The following is a 16262-nucleotide window of genomic DNA, read 5'->3' on the forward strand; positions in this document are numbered from 1 at the left end:
AAGTTGGGGACAGCTTCCTTCTGCTCTGCAAAAAGGATCTTTTCTACCACCCAGAGAAATAATCGCGGCGCTTTTGTCTTTCTTCCTCAAAGTCACCCCTTAGTGCTTCATTCTTCCCTTGCCTTCCTGCACCCAGCTCTTTTTTAGAATTGCTGGCTCCCAGTTTTGCTCCCTGTCAGCATACTGCCTGCCTGTGCATTTTGTCTGGCTAGAGCCAAACTTATTATTCAATCAAAACTCACCAGGAGTTTTGCTGAATTATTGTAAACTCACTGGGGCAAAAGCTGTGCCTTCCTATTCAACACTGAGATACCATGCATATTGATTGTGGCTGAGAGAAAATAAAAATGAATACATTCATATTGATTACATGTGTTCTTACTCACTATTAGACTCACTGCATGGCCCCAGTAGATTTATGGTTTCCCTTTATGACTATTAGCAATAAATGCAGGGGTTTTTTTCTCCCCTTCTCTTCTTCTCCAAGTAATCTTGTGTTCTGCAGAATGTATTTGAATAAAGAGAGTGGATTGTAAAATAACTTGTGGGAAAGTTTGATGAGCTGCTTTTCATTTCCCACTCACTTTGAAAAATCCCTCCTTGACACATGTGTGAAACCCAAACATTCCTCACACATGCAGTTCAGATGCTCTGGGCCCACCAGACACAAGTTTTGTGCACCAGTGTACTTCTTCTAATGAGCATGCAATTTCTTCCCCAATATAATTATGACAGGTATTACAACTGGGGACATGACATGCGGAGTGATGCTACTCTTCCAACCTGGGAGACCACAGATATTTGCATAATCCCAGGTACATGTTGGAAATTTCAGAATTTTAAGCAATATGGCCTTGCTTATTATTTTCTTTTCCAAGGCTCTGTTCCATATCACATATTCGCTGCAGTGAATGGCATTGTGAAGCTTAGGCACACTGTGCAGAGTTAATTTCCAGGTCTTTGGAGACCAAGACTTTGGTTCATGAGCAGGAATTGAACAATCTGAGTGCATTATGCCTGTATTGCAATATTAAATTGATGGCATAGAGCTCTGAGCCCTAAGCAAAGCTGAGATTTCTGTCTGTCAGCCACACACAGCAGATTTGAACTGAATTGGCAAACTGAAGGGAGGCAGAAAAGGGTGCCTTCCTAAAGTAGAAAGGAGGTGGATGGAGTGACACCAAAGAGAGAATGAAAGAGCTACAGTTTATGGGACTGAGCAATGGCTCTGGAGAAGGAAACAGAAATACTAAAGGGTGTGAATATTGATGGAGGAACGCTTAAGTAAAAAAGAACATAATGAAGAAAAATGGACGAGGCGAAGAGAAAGTTCATGCCCGGTATCATGCAAAAGATATCCTGCTGTTGACATCTGCTAGGCTCAGGAGGAGTCTCCCTCAGAAAGATGGTGAAATCCCCTCACTCAACACATTTAAAAATAGACTAAACAAACCCCACTGATCCAGACTCTCATCCCCTTCCTCACATGGGCCATAACTCACTCCAGCAGTTGTCCTTCTGAAGCCTGGGAACACTTGCAGAACGGGAGGGTCTGAGCTGAATGCAAGGCAGAAATCTGGTCCCAGGTACTGCAAACAGCGATCCTGCATCGTAGCAGGCACGGATTAGATGAATTCTCAGCTCTTTTCATGACGAGAGCACTGCCTGGGCACATCGCTGTGGTCTATGCCTTCCTGCATAGGCATGATCTCTAGGGAAAGAGTTAAAGCAAAGCATCTCTGGAAGGGCTTTGCAGGGTCAGGGCCTGGAGGGCTGCATACAGCCAAGTGCGCGAGCACGCGGTCTCACTTCCGTTCAACCTCAGCAGAGCTCCGATAAATGTATAAACCAACTTTCCTCCTTCTTACACAGTTCTGAGTGATGACAGTATCTTTACGATCTTCAAGAGGAAGTAACCATTTGCTGATAAACATCTCCTCTCCAAATGTACTTAGTAAAAAGACACATTCTTTTGTATACATTTAATTACAGGAGAACAGATTTTTGTCCAAATAATTAGGTAATTTAAACCGTGCAGTCTTTCCCAAAGAACTATATTTAACCTTCATTTGAATTTAATTTACACATCACAGTGCCCCTTAAGCAGTTCTGTAAGCCAAAACACTGATCAAATATTTTTTAAATGTCAAATGTTGCTTAATTGTGGATAGCACAGAATTTGTTTTTAGAGATAACTGCTTTTGATCTGCTGCTATTTTTCGTCTTTCCCATTGTCATGTTCCTCTTCCTCAGAGGTTTCCTTCAACTGTTTAATCCATACACCACCAGAGTTTCTAGACAACTGAAGAATTCAAAGAAGATATGTGGGGGAACCCTTCAAAAGTTTCACAGAGTATTAAACAGAGTACAGATTAGTGTCTTGCCACTACAGACCCCAGCAGTTGCAAGGAAAAAAAAAAGGCATTTTAAAATTCAAGTATTATTGAAGGATTATAAAATTTTTGCATGAATTAAGAGGAGTGCTGTAAAGGATAATCTTACAGCACTAATATAAATCTGCATAGCCTTATTGGCTTTAGTGCACCATCCACCTATTCTGATTTACACAACTCAGGATCTGGCTCTGTATATCTAAAGGTATCTTACACTGCAGGGACATAGATCATTTTTCTCCTGACTTGCTCTTTCCTATTGTTGTGGACCTGTAAATTATATATATCAGGTTCACAAGCCGTGCAGTAAAAGTAAACAGCAAGAGATGGAGTCTCACAGTTTGAATGAATTATAACACAAACTACAGTAGGTCTGACCTACATTAAACTAGTTCAGTAGAACAAGCTTTGCATGAGGTAGCTTATATTTCAAGGTTGTCTCTAAGGTTGATTCTTAGTTAAAAAAAAAAGGAATGATTCCAAATGATAACCAGAGCGTTATTGGTCTCTTTGGAACAAACAAAAGCTAAAGTATGCTCCACAGCTCAGCCATAAAAACAATAGGGCAGGAAGACTTTCCTGTAGCAGCATCTCCCACTGGGTGATAGCAGTTGAAAGTACTTACGATGATTATGATTAATTTCATTAGTGCTCGATTCACTTTAATACTTTTCTCCCTCTATCTCTGAATGCAGATAATTTTTCCCTGCAAGTAAATCCAGGGTGACAGTTTAATAGGCTCAGACATGCTTAGATCCAAAATGAGACTGTAATATTAATATACTATTGACCAGTTATGGATTAAGCAAACTGAGGGCACACTTAAGTAAATGACTTCAGAGGGACAAGTTAATGTGCTAAGTGGTTCACAGGCAATGATTAAAAATATTTTTCATTTACTTGGAAATTAATAGGTTTCTTTAATTAATCTAATAAAGTCAGCCTATAGTATGTTACAAATTTGCTGCATGCTTTAAAGGAAGATGCCGAGTTGCTGAATCTGGAAATTCCTGAGTTGCTTATCAAAGAAAGGCAACAGTCGTATATAAAACCAGCCTTGCAGATGGCCAAAGTTTCCAACAGGCCATCTTCTTTTCCGCATGTATGATTACATTTATGCATTGCATGAGGGCCATTATGAATCCAGAAGTTAAAAAAATCAACAGCATCAACAATCCTATATATGAATTTAGGATTCATCCAAGTATCTTTGGGGATTATTAGTATATTTCGCAACTGTATCTAGTCAAATGAGCAGTTTTTTCCTCCATCAGCCTTGCATCTTTCAAATCAGATTGAACAACCAATTAAAAAAAATTAACTGCAACAAAATTTTTGCAACAACAGCAGCCTATATGCCAAGAAGTGTTAAAGCCTTGCAAAAGGAGAAGAGGCAGCAGGATGGTGAAATCAGCTAAAAACTTTGCATGTGTTTGATTTACCCAGAAGATGCTCTGATAATATGGTTATCTGAAATATATTAATAGCCTACCACTGCCAACTTTATGCTGGAGAGATTAATTTAGAAGATAGTGCCTCATTAATAGCCTTATGGTGGTTTGTATTGCAAAGGCACCGAGAGACTTCATTGGTTGAATATTGTGTCAGAAAGGGATCATCCTGGCCCCCAGAGCTGTATAAACTCAGAAAATGGCTCTGTATGTGCTCGTACCTGGATGGTTGTCAGGTAGTTGTACAGAATTCACTAAATGCTCAGAGATGGTCTGAATTTGCAGTAGATGATGGAGTGGCCATGGTCTTTCCCTCTTCATGGCATGTTCACCTCACCCAGCCCAACTGCAGTTCCTCTGGTGTAAAGTTGCAGTATTTCCAGAGTAAAGGTAGAACTATCCAACTTGACTTCATCAGGTCCCACTCTGGTGATTACCTTTTCTTTAGCAAATCAAAACAGAAGCCTCTGTTATCTTTTGACCCCTTTTCCCAGCACCCTATCATGTGATCATTCCCTCTTTAATGATGTTGTCTGACCTGAGAGGGCTGCCATTGTACAATTCTGAAAATCAGAAGCTCTTTGATTTAACCACTTCAAGGCCCAAAGAAACAGGGACCAAAAGGTTCCACCTTCTCCATCTCCCCCTTTTTTCCCCCTTGCCCTAATTACTGCAAGATAGGATCCTTTCTTTCTGGTTTTCCCAGCAGTTTTCAGATGCACACAGCCAAGCAAGAGATGCTTCTCTGGCGTGTCTTACCTGTTCCTCAGCGAACCACATAAATTAGGAAAAAAAGGCTATCTTCCCCTGACTTGCTGGGGAAAATTCATTATCAAAGGTGTCAGACCAGCACACTTCTACTTCCCTGGCAGAAGCTGCCATGTACTCAGTGACCTGGCAGCTGTGAGGAGTGTTTGACAGAGCAATGCACAAGCGTGTACAGTACACATTAGCTGTAGGAGGGAAAGAAGAGGAGGAACAACAGACGTTTGACTTGGGACTCCATGTTAAAAGTTCTTGCAGAACCCAGCTCTAGCTATTGTTTACATCGAGCCCTCTTGCCCCAGGAACATTTGCATTGGAAAGCTTTCAAAGTTTTCCTTCCAAGTTAGTTTGGGGAAAAAAAAAAAAAAAAGCTACCAGAGTTGAGAAAAACTTTTTGGACTCATTCCAGTTACCATGTATGTGGATGCGTGTGTGTCTGTTTGCGTGGCAGGCGGGGAAAGAGGAGAGGGAAATACTTTCAACTTGCAGACAGATTCTCCAGTGGGTGGAAAAGGCGTTTGAAATCCATGGAGCCAGGTTGGGTTACAACTGCCGAGGATCTGGCCCAGGCAGCTGTAATGTTGTGCAGAGCTGTGGTTTGGAGAAACCTGAAGATAGCTGTACAGAAGAAAAAGCTGAAAGAGATGTTTGGTAGCAGGACCCGTTTCTTTCATGTGTGAAGGACAGCTGTGCAGCTGCAAGGAGCGATGCCTGCAAACTCATCGGATATGTGCATTTTCTCTCTCTTTTGTGGGTCGGATCACAACAATTAACTTCTCTGAATGTTTGTGGTGAGTTTAATCTGAGGCGTGTCTACTCCTTTGCATTTGCAGCTGAGGGTGGCAAATAAAGTGGCTAAGTATTGCTGTAGGCAATTTTGTCACCAAGCCTGGAATGAGGCAGCCTGCGAGAGGCCTTGAAAAGCCACTCTTCTGAAGTAGACCACAGGTAGACAGGGCTTGCTGCAGGCAGGTTTGCAAATGTGCCTTCCCTTTTGGAAAAAGAAAAAGGAAAAAGAGAGAATCACAGTATCTTGTTTCATTCATGTCTGAAATAAGCTGAAACAGGGCAGCTTTGCATTCCTGTGTTTACAAACATGGCTACGGTGAAAAGAGATTATCATTAGAGTTAACTTCATGGTAGTGATTCTGCAAGTCCTTTACTTCAAACGATTGCCTCCTGGATGCATTAGGGTTGCAAGGCATCACTTGATTGCAGGAGGCATGTAAGTCCATAAATCAATGGCATGCAAAGGACACATGAAGGGGAGGCAACTCTTATTCCAAGTTTTCTGGAATGGAGAAAATTCTGGATTAGAGTCCTAACGACAGCTGTGGGCCTTCAGGGGACCAGCAGAAAAATGTTAATGTGAAAACTGTGTTAAATACCATCTTTCATTCCTTGTCATCTCATTCACCTCTCCGGAAAGCCATGGTGGCATAACGAAGAGGGAGAAAAGGTGAGACTTCAGGTTTTGTTCATAGCTCTGCTGCTAACTTACACATGGACTTCATCAAATCTCTTTGCCTAAAAGCATCTTTCCATAGAATAGGCATCTCTGTAAGACAGAGCTCTCCCTTTTTAGTATGATATTTATCTAGCATAACTTCTATATAATTATTCTTAGATAGATCACATTTCTTGGAATAAGTATTCTTCATTAAAGATATCACAATGGTTGTTATTGTCTTATAAATAAAGTATGCAGACAATGAAAGCTGCAAATTCAGTGTAATTTACTTCAGATGATGATTTGGCCTTAGCCGTAAACCCCATACCCTTTTTTCTAATTTGGTCAAAAAAGAAAAGACATTGCTTGTCCAGCAGCATCTGACATGGGAAGTGACTCAGTTCCTCATCAGCTCAGGAATCCAGGCTTTAGTAATGCCTGGGATTTGATTATGCTCACATGGCTAGTTTCTGAGAGGAGCTGGTAAACTTCGTTTTGCTTCAGTTATTAGTTTTTAAGGCTATGAAAGGTCAGGATAAACCATCCATAAATGCAGCAGCGATTAAAACCTCACTTAGCTTATTGCACAGTATGTAATTGTTCATCCTATGTCACATAATAAAACCTGATGGAGATAACTGCCTGGTGTTTCCTTTCATTTAAAGGAACAGGCATGCACTACACATATTGTTCCCTACATGCACATCAGTGCTGTTTCTGTTTAGATATAGCTTTATATTAAAATAGGGGATATTCAAATCTGAATGCTGTAGTGGTCTGTCACTCTGCTGTTGCTAACTTTGCCTTATAGTTCTCATGAGGATTAAATAGAAGAGCAAATGTAATAATAGTCTGTCTGATGGTGATATCCTTAAAAGATGGCTGATGGCATTGCCTTTGTGGCTTACAGGTTCTCCTATTTGTAAGGAAAGTTGAGAAATGTCATCCAAGCATTTAGAGCTCCCATTTTCCTAAGAGCTCAGCTTTCAATTACTGCCAAAAAGTAGGAGCCAATTTTCCAAAGAGCTCCATATACTGAGTGCTTCTGACATAACGTTGGCTTGAAAATGTGGCTATGATAATCGTGTTAGGAGCCATGCTGAATGGGTTTAGAAAAGCTGGGTGTGCCCAGAGCACCCAGAGCTGTTAAAAGTCCGCCACTGTGATACTGCTGCGTCCCCTCCAAAGTACATGTCACTGCAGTACGACTCATTGCCTCTCTACGCCCTGTGTGCTTCCATTAAAAACTGGCACTACGTTTGCTATCCAAACGCCCTCTGGTATTGCCTGCCCTCTCCCAGGTGAACTGGAACCTGGCTTCCCTAAGACTTGCATTGCCATGTAGACTATCACAGTCATAATCTCTCTCTTCTCTTTGTGTCTTTAGCAAGACAGTCTGCAAATGCAGAATCTAAACACTGCAGAAAGAAATCTGCCTCTTTTGTTCCCTGGACTCCTGACTTAGTCTGCCATTCTGCCAAAGCTAGTTACCAGCGTGGCAGCTGATAAATAAAGAACAGGCTGCTGTTCTCCCTGCACGGTCAGTACCCTGTACCTGTTAATCTACCCCTTGCTGCTGAGGCCCCTTTCTTTTAATAAGTTCTCTGAAATAGTCAGCTGCTAATAGGGCTGCTACCAAGTGCCCGCCTTTTAAAAGTTCATTCTCACTGCTTGCTTTGAACTCGCCACTTCTGCTGCCAAAAATCACAGGGCAGGGTACGCCAGGGAAAGGAAGTCAAAAGGGAAGGCACCAGCATTTCCAAAGGGGCTCTCAGCCAGCAGACAAACTGCTCTCCTTGCTGGGGGTTGGAGCAGAAAAGCGTATGTCAAACTCTTATGATGTTAGTAAGTGGCTGGTGACTTGCAGGGCAGGGGAGTTTTGTCAATAATGTCTAGTTTGGTTTGCTTTAAGCAGTATCCTCCTCACTGTGTGCCACCTTTTATTCAGTCTTCCCATGGAGACGTCTGCTTAGAGCCCCCTTCCTCCCTCCTCACAAGTAAGTACATGTCTGATGTTCTGTGTAGTCTGGAAGCAGACCTCTTCTAGATCCTCACTCAACTGCAATGACCCAGAAGATCTCTACCTAAGCAGCTTAGAACCTGAGATACCCTAAAAGAGTGTAAGCGTTCTTGCAGTCTTTTAATAGGTTAGTTCTGCTATACTCCAGAATAGGAGTACTGCCATCTTGGCCAAGAGGCAAGAGGAGGGCGTCTACCTCCTACCTATGCTTGGTTGGATTTACAAAAATACAGGTTTCTCAGTTCCAAAATCTCCTGCCCTGCAGGCCTTAGTTCAACTAAACATGCTCAAAACACACCTACCACTCTGCTACAGAGAGCTGACAATTCAAAACGACCTTTTGCATAATATGCTGATGCTAGGAAACTTTGCAGCCAGGTAGGAGACAGTTACGGGGCTACCTGAAGAGCAAGCAAAAGAGAGTGCAACTCTGAGTTGTGAGTTGCTTTGGCAACTCTGGCAAGTGAGTAAGGCTGTCATATGGGAGAGAAAAGACTTCTACCTTGGCCCTAGTCTCTAGAAAATTTAGAGAGCAGGAGCTGGAAAGTCAGGTCCCCTGCTCCTAACTGGGTGCCCTAGCCTTAGGCTTGGGTTTCCTCTGGCTTGTCCTCTTGTGCCATGGCTTAACCATGAGGCAGGCAATAGTGTCAAAAACCCATGCTGCTTTCTGTGCCCCTAAATGCATAACTTGGGTATGTAAACAGGAAGAGGATTTAAGGATTTAAGGCACAGAGACATCCAAATCTCAGCTCTGGGCTAGGTCCTTCTGCCCGGGAGAAATGCAATGCCTTACACACCCCTCAGCTGGGCTTGCTAATGTTTTCCTATGAATCCCATTTCTTGGTGCATAACGTGTAACACAGTGTAGAGATGTAAATTAGATTTTTCTGTTCCATTCCTGAACCAGATACCTGAATTCTGCATTGTATCGTGAACCCCAAGTTCCTTCCTTAGGTTTAACCCAGAGTTACTGTTTCATACTCACTCTTTGCCGTCAATACCTCTTGATGAGTGCCAAGGTGAACAGCAGCCATTCACAGAGGACTGGGGCAGCAGCTACAACAACTGTTATAAAAAGGTAGTTCAGCTGAGTGGCCGATGGCAAAGAACAGCAAAGCATCTTCAAACTACATCTGGAGCCTGAAAGACAGACAGACCTGGAGTGGAAACAAAACCTGCAGAGGTGAAAGCACCACAAAAACAGAACCTGCAAGATCTAATTAAGGCTTAGGGGCCACAGAGAGATTTGGAAGGACAATGGGCATCTGGGGACAGGGCGTGTCAAAAAAAGGAGATCAAGAAAATCATCAATTATCAGGAAGGAGCCTTGCCAGGTTAGATCAGTTGCAACTGTAGGATTTAATTCCCCCCATCACAAAAGCAATGAAGAAAACAGATGAGAGAGCCTAATATTTTGGCAGCACCTGCTGTCTTCTGAAGAGGCAGATGCTGCCAAAATGTCAGCCTCTTACTTATCCTCTTTCCTCTTTCCTTTTGTTTTTCTGATGGATTGAATGAAATTTGGGGCTTAACACAGGGTACCCGTGCCAGGGCTCTCTGTTGACCATTTCATGCAGCTTGGGTTTGCAACCGCATTTTTTACCAAACTCCCTATTGCATAACCTGGCAAACGTCTTTTTATTCTACAGTTGAGCTAAAGGACACATATGAACAGCATTTCTGAAGTGCAAACAGAGTTGAAAGACATGAGCAAGAGAGATGGGCAGAATGTACGTGGCGGTAAACAATGTTTTTTACTGCAAACCCTCCCTGACACAGTGTGGTGGTGGGGCCAGGATCTGCGATCAGTGGGAGCGTGTGTGAGCTGCTTCATTTGTGGATGTGGCCTTATATGACTCCCCTGGGGCCACACAAGGATCCTGGTCAGGGCTGATGTTGGACAGAAGTTCCCCAGACCCCCCTGAGCTGAGCTCATTCTTCTGTGCTTGCTTCCCAGGCTTGAAATGGATGCTGAAAACATAAGGGCTACTTTTTCAAACTAATGTCATTGCTGAAAGCTTGAGTTAGAAATGTCTCAAATTCATGTCTATAAACATTTCATGTCATATTGCATTTATATGATGTACAGCAGCAGAAATCCTTCTTGTTTCTCCTGTGAATGGGGAGTACCCAGCTGGAGTGGGTGAACAGGCGATAGTGCAATACTTATTATCCTAACATACTCCTTTCTGTTGAGCTGGGCTAAGCCCTCAGAATGACCTTTTATGCAATTCACAAATTTCCTGAAGTTTGGATTTGCCTTGAAAAAAACAGGGCGGGGGGAAACACATCACTGTGATTTTTTTTTTTAAATAAATAATTATTTTCTGTTGTTCTGCAAAGAATAAGAAATTCCTTGTCCTTTTTAGGTACAAAAGAAATCCCACAGACTTAATCTGAGGCACTGCGGTATCGTTTGAAACAGTGGACTCTGGAGCAGACGTAATATTTGCACTAAGCTGTGAAATAAATAGGCATTTGAAAGTGTGTTAGGATGTGAATTTCCATAGTGCCTTGAGGGACGTAATTTTTGCATTATGTGAACAGTTTGGATGAGAAGACCACGCAGTGAAGCTGAACAGCTGTATCCTGCCCACACATTGCGAAGCGAGGGAGAGGCTGGGAGCCCGAGGGAATCCTTATAAGACACTGTGTCCCTGAAGTTTTTCAACAAAGATGTGCTGTCTAGAAATGGGGCCGGGGGGACCCCCCCCCCCCCCCGCACCGTGCGATGTGGCATAAACATCAACTTCTGTCTACATGCATTTGTTTATTTATTTTGACATAAAATATCGCCTGTTGCTTTGAAGTGCTGGGAGTGATGGGTTTCGTGCCTATTTTATATCCAGCTTGTGTTTTATTGCTAAGGGTGTAACGCCAGGCCAGGAGGCAGTAACAGGTTGATGAAGCTGCATGGTGGCACCGGCTGCCTCCCATCCCTCCTTCGGTGAGCTGCGAGGCTGGTGGGGAACGGCAGCCCTGAGCCCCACTCCATCACACTGACTTCTACAGACTTTTCCACTTGGTGGAGCGTGTAGGAAATCTCACGAAAAGGGAAGCAGACTTTCAGCAGTCCTGGCACCTTTTAGGGCTTGGGATAGATTTGTCACTCTGCATCTGGCAGCCGATTGGGGTTTAAGACTCTGAGCGGAGCACAGTGCACTCCCTGGGAGTTTAGTTGTTTAATTGGAGGATCATTTTTAAACTAGGTGATAGATAAGCTTCCTGCCATTCACAAGGGCTACTTCTCTGCAAAAGAAACCACTGCAACGGCAACAACAACAACAACAAAAGACAAGATTCTCTGAATTATTTAGAGTTGCCAAAGGTGTTGAGACAGGAGCTAATTAAAAAAAGCTATATCTGCAATGCAATGCTATAAAAGTATAATAAAATTCAAATCTCATTTGTTCCACTTCACGTTCCTCGTATGCATAAACCTCTATAAAAGGCAGCATCTGTGTTCACATTGTATGCTGAAAAGATATCACACACCCACTAATTCAATTGACATTTTTAACTGTTCATTGTACCATATATTTCCATTTACTAGATTTTTTTAAGTCCTTTTAAGTGCATCATGTATAGAACAGGATAAAATAAGATAGAGCCGTTTACTTCCATAATGAGATTGGCAGTGGGAACTGACAGAGCATTGAGCTGTCAATTTGAGCACAAGCCATACTTGCAGGATTTAAAATAGTATTTGAAGCTTTTATACCAGCCAGTGATTGTATTTATACTGTGCTAGTTATGTGGATTTGTGTTGCAAAGGAAAGCATGATGGAGTATTATCTCATTTGAACCAACAATTTAGAGATCACTCATCTGTTATGATTTGAAATGAGATATATTATAACATCAACAATGCCCACAACCAATTGTTAAATAATAACATTTTTCAGCTTTGGTCAGAAAACTGACACTTTCCTTTAATTTTCAGTGGGAGGTGCTCAAGGGTGATTTTAACACGCCAAGTTGCTTATCTAATGTGGAGGAGAGTTCTGGGTTCCTTTTTTACTGTTGTTTCTTTGTGGGGGGGTTCGGTTCTGTTTTTTTCTGCTTATAGCTAAAGGCAACCTTTTCTTCTGACTGTTGTTCCACATGGCAAATTCACAATGAAATCAATAGGAATGATTGGTTTTTAGATCCATGGCAGGACTGGCTCCAAGCATACAAATGAAGCTGGAGAACAAAGTCACCTGAGCGCACTTCCAGGGGTAAGACGCAAACACATAAGGCTCAGAAGTGGCCTCACCGTCTCCTTTGCTCTTTCTGTGTTGCCCCAAGGCGAAAGGAGGAAAAGCATCACGGAGACCTGCAGTACCTACAGCTCGGGGCCAGGCCCAGGTTTTGCAGCCCAGGGTGCCAGCACCGAACAAAAGCTTTTCAAAGAAACCCTTTGTCACTCTTGGGAAAAGAAGAGCCTTTATAGTAAATGCAGTGATTTTGATGGGGGGAAAAAAATGGTGAAACATCTTTCGTGGTGAAAATAAAAGTGATTCTTTTTGTTTGTATATTTACTTTTTTCCACTTATAAACCAGGGCAAATTTCCCGGCCGCTGCTTTTTTAAAAGCCTCTTTCTTTTCCTCCAAAACAGGGGCAGGTTTAGAAAACAAACAACCAACCCCAAAAGTAAATTTGAAAGATGTTCACGCTCCCCTGTTTAAGCCTGAGGTGAACAGCCCAAGTTTGGTGTGGAAATAAAAATACCCGGGTCTGCAGTCCCAGGGGAGGTGCCGGAGCCCAGGGGAGGGAAGAGCTCGCGTCCTATCTGCCCATCTCTGCAGCGGGTAGCGTCTGAGGCAGCTTCCTACACAACCGCCTTTTGAAGCACTTCACTCGCTCCGTGCTCCTTGTGAGGAGCCGCAGGTTGCAGGCAGACCACCCACCAGCGCTATCGCACTTGGTTATCACGCGGCTGCTTGAAAGAGCTGTGAGAAGAGCCAGCCCAGCTGCTCTCCGGTCCCCCGCAGCCGGCCTGTTGGAGAGGTCAACGGGGAGAAGAAAACACATGGTCCCGCATGGGACAATTATAGCAGCTGGCCCAGGGCAGCAGCAGGCTCTGCTCGGCAGTAACTTGTCCAAAAACCAGCCCGGAGCGGGGTGGGAGAGAGGAGAGGAGACTCCGTTGTGCTGCAAGACTGGAGCTGAGATTTGATGAGGTGCTGGGCGTCCGCAGCAAAGCCCGGCTATTGGGTGCGAGGGAAGGTGACCCCTCTGGTCCGCACCACGCCGGGGTCGGGACAGTCCTGCAGAGCGGACCTCGCTGCTTCAGGAAAGCTGTTGGACCCGGTCGTAAACCAACATGATATCTCCAGACAAACACTGCTCGCTCCTGTTGGAGAATTGGTTGGCAGATCTCTGTCTGGCTCTCTCCCCTTTCTCTGAAGGACTTTGGGAATGACCTTACTCTTTGCTGTCTGCCTGGCAGAACAGGTCCCTGCATCTATTACTGAACCTGAATTATATTAAATCCAGTCTAGGTGATCTTAATAGCCTTTTCTAGCCCTAGAACCTATGAAATGTATTAACCTCCGCTAGGTGAAATAATACTTTCTGGACTAATATCATAATGATTGTTTCTTTAAATATTTTAATACCTAAAACTGGCAGTCTCTGACACTTTTATTCCATTTTATCTTTCCCAGAATAAAAGATTATATATTCAATCTACACAGAAAACCACCTTTAGGAATTTTTCTCTCTCCCCCTTTCTCCTCCACCCTCCTGGGAGTCACCAGCTCAGCTGGCCATGATTTTTGATAGCTGTTTGATTCTATTAGCTAGCACTGCAGGCCTTCAAATCTTTGTGTGCATAAACTAGCCTCTCAGCCAGTTACTTAGCTTCTCATGGTTATTTTTGGGAGAAGGTAAATTGCTTCTTTCCAAAGCTGCAGCTGCTGGCCAAAGCATATTGCATTAAATTTACTTAGCACAAAGCCATTACTACTGTCCTTGGCAAGGCTCTTTCCTTCTAAATCAATTGTATTTGTCTTGTACAGTGAAACCATGAGGAATGAGCAAGCACATTTGAATTCCCACCACCAGTGAAACCACCACAAGGTAAACACACACAAGCGTACACAAACACACACATACACACCCCACTTCTTGCCAAAACAAAGGAAGCTGCTCCTGAGTTGAATATAAAATCAGACTCAAAACAGTTTTAGCTTCATTAATTCTGTCCCCTTGCTTATTGGGCTTTGCTTGTCTCTGGCAGACCCGGACACAGATGATCTGAAGCCACAAGAAAGGCTGAGCTCGTGTTTTTACAGTCCAGCAAGAAGCTGGAAAAAAGGACAATCTCGTCTGAAAACCTGGTTTTGTTCTGCTTCCATCTTAGTTTTAGCAACCTTTAGAGAGGTGAATGACAGCCCTGGAATAAATAGTCCACATTTTGGGGTGCTTTTTTGATCTTCCTACTGTTGTAAGTGATGCACTTTGGCATTCCAGCTCAAGCTGAGCAGAGGACAACCAGCAATTCTTGAGGTTTAGAAACCTGTTTTCTTTCCACATTAGAGCAAAGAAAAAGAAAATAGAAGTGAGTTGGAGGAGGGCTGTGAATATGTCTGAATGACCCGAAGGGATCAGGTGAAGGAAAGGAAAGCGGGTGGGAGGGAAGAGCACCTGGAGTCCAGGTCCATGTCCTGCCAAGAGCGGGTGGCCCCACATTTGGTCCTGGAAGAGAAACCCTCACCCTGGGCATGTTGGTATCTGGCCTGCTGACAAGCAGTCAGTCCCTTCTGGACTTGACCACTTACTGAGGGATGCTTTGGTGATAACGTTTCACCAAACGTAGTTACAGTTCCTGTAGTGTGTGTGATGGATGCCACTATAAAACTTTGATAGCTTGCTACTTTTTGGGGGGCTTTCCACCCTTCTGCGGTCCTGAGTGATACGCTGTCATGCAGAGCTCGTGGTGATTTTTTCGGAAGCCATTAGAGTGACACACTACTCACCAGAGGATGACAAGCACTTTCATCTCACTCTTGTTCTTGGAAACATGGTGCTTTTTTTTTTTCCCTTCAGTCACTCATAACACTCCATGGTGTTGTGTTCACTGAAGCGGGGTGTCAGATCTTCTCATCCTTGATGCTGTTGCTAAAATCTAACACACACAGTTATACATTGTTTACATATGTAATAAATGTTTTTATGTCCCATGAAAAGTCAAATTGCTTCAGTAGGGGTGACAAAAAAATGCTCTTCCTCCCTTCTTCAAATTCCCATCATCCTGGTGGCCCACCTGTAACTGGATGCCACAGGTTCTGATACCCTCAGACAGGAGAGAGCTTTGAACTCGTCTCCTCTATCTCGTGTATTAGCTGGGGTTTTAGCCTGTGAGTTGGAGAGAAAGAGGAAGATGAGACTTCTTCTCAAGTAAGAGAAAGACCTGGTCATGTTTGGGAAGAGAGGGACCTTCCTGCAGGGAGAGTTGAGGCTGAGTGCTGTGCACGGGTGCAAGCCTTCCTTCCAGACCCAAGCAAAGATCCCTCCAAAGGGTCTTTCCTTTCCATTCCTGCCCCAAATATTTCTTTCTGGTCCCCACAGATGAATCCCTTCCACACCCTGCAGCATACTGCCTTTTGTGGTTCTCTTCTTTGGTGTCTGAATCTCCATGTCCATTTTGTGAGGAGGTCTAGATGATGGACATGAAGCGGGTAGGTGACTAAATGCTTAAACTGCGCCTTGTTTGCCACTGCATTTTGTCCAGTTCCTCATCCATAGCACACCAGACTGGGCTGAGGGAGGAGAGGGAGGGGGTCTCTCTCTCTGTCTGGGACAGCAGCACTTACCCTTTTTGGTAAATAAAGCCAAACAAAATAAGACCAAGGGGGTCTCATTGGCATGTACCTAATAGTGGTGTTGACTGATCTCAAATTATTTAGAGTACAGCTATGTTTCCCCAGCAATCTAGAAGACTGAAGAAAATATCATTAGTTACAACCAGATACAGCAGCGAGCAGATTATCTTTTGACGAACAATGATTTCATGCTTTGTTGAAGCAAAAGAGAAGAAAAAGAAGCAGCAAAAGCAGGAGGGAGAAGAATGAAAATGCTGAGTTAATACTGAGGAAATGCTGTAAATTAACAAAATATTGATGCAAAGTATTAGTTACTGGCAGACTTGAGGAAGCCAGTAGTGCTTATAGGCTAGAAAACTGTTTTAGGGAGC

Source organism: Haliaeetus leucocephalus, unplaced genomic scaffold (genome assembly GCF_000737465.1).
Source record: "Haliaeetus leucocephalus isolate CR32 unplaced genomic scaffold, Haliaeetus_leucocephalus-4.0 Scaffold191, whole genome shotgun sequence".
Taxonomy (NCBI): Eukaryota; Metazoa; Chordata; class Aves; order Accipitriformes; family Accipitridae; genus Haliaeetus; species Haliaeetus leucocephalus.